Here is a 999-nt window from a genome sequence, read left to right on the forward strand (position 1 = left end):
AAAAGAGGGAAAGCCCAAAATGCCACTTTCTATAGAGACTCAACAGTTCAGTTTTATTCAGAGCAAAGAAAAAAGAAACTTTTGATCATACTAGAAGAAACTCAGCCATAGGTTTGGAATCTGTACTGAAACTACACATGCAGTGAGGACAGTATTCCACTAATAAAATTGATTTGCTGCTGCATTTGTCGACTGTTTTCCTAATATTAACAATTATAAACAGAGCATTGCAACTAGTATTTGGAACAATTCTCACAGTGTTACAGCGTCAGGCACAAAATTTCACTTCTCACACCACTGGTTCTCTTTGGGTACCTGGGCTTCCTCTTCTTCCATAAAATCATTTTTGATATTGAATGTCTTTCGAATCTCCTCAGGAGTTTTCCTCTTGATCATAATGGCAACTGTCTTGCAGATAACATCAAGCAAACCTTTGATGTCTAAGTAGTTTGCAGCCAGGATCAGCTCAAAAAGTGTTCCTTGGTCAACTTTCAGGAATTCTTGATCCCAAGCAGGGATATCATCTGTTCACTTTTCTTTGTCCTCACCATCCTCAGGAGGAGGAGGATCATCCTTGTAGTGGGTGCACCACTGAATGACCTTTTTAATATTGCTGCATTAACTTTGGCAAAGGGACTGGGTCATCATCTCCTTCATCATCCATTCCCAAATCTTCCAACATGGTCTTGATAGTCACAGACTGTTTGGCAATTTCCACATCAGCTTGCGAATATCTCTCCATTAGAACTCTGCAACTTAATTGAAGGCATGGTGTTAGGTCTCAAGGAGACTGTGGGCTGGAGGCTGATGAGAGCAGGGTGGCGTCTGCAAACAGAAAAACAGAAAGGCGGAGAACAAGGCCAACACCTGTTCTGTTTTATTCTTGGCATGATTTATCTGTGGTGCTTTTTTATCTGTGCCTGCTTTTTTCTTGGCTAGGGTTGACAGACATTTGTCTATTTTAGTATCTTTCCAAAGAACTGATTTTTTGCTTTGTTG

At 40.4% G+C, this 999-nt stretch overlaps 1 pseudogene; it reads right to left on the reverse strand.

Moving 5' to 3' along the window:
• Positions 1-282: 282 nt before the first annotated feature.
• LOC133093742 (S-phase kinase-associated protein 1-like) lies at positions 283-770 on the reverse strand (annotated as a pseudogene).
• Positions 771-999: the final 229 nt, after the last annotated feature.

The sequence above is a fragment of the Eubalaena glacialis genome, chromosome 6 (assembly GCF_028564815.1).
Source record: "Eubalaena glacialis isolate mEubGla1 chromosome 6, mEubGla1.1.hap2.+ XY, whole genome shotgun sequence".
Lineage (NCBI taxonomy): Eukaryota > Metazoa > Chordata > Mammalia > Artiodactyla > Balaenidae > Eubalaena > Eubalaena glacialis.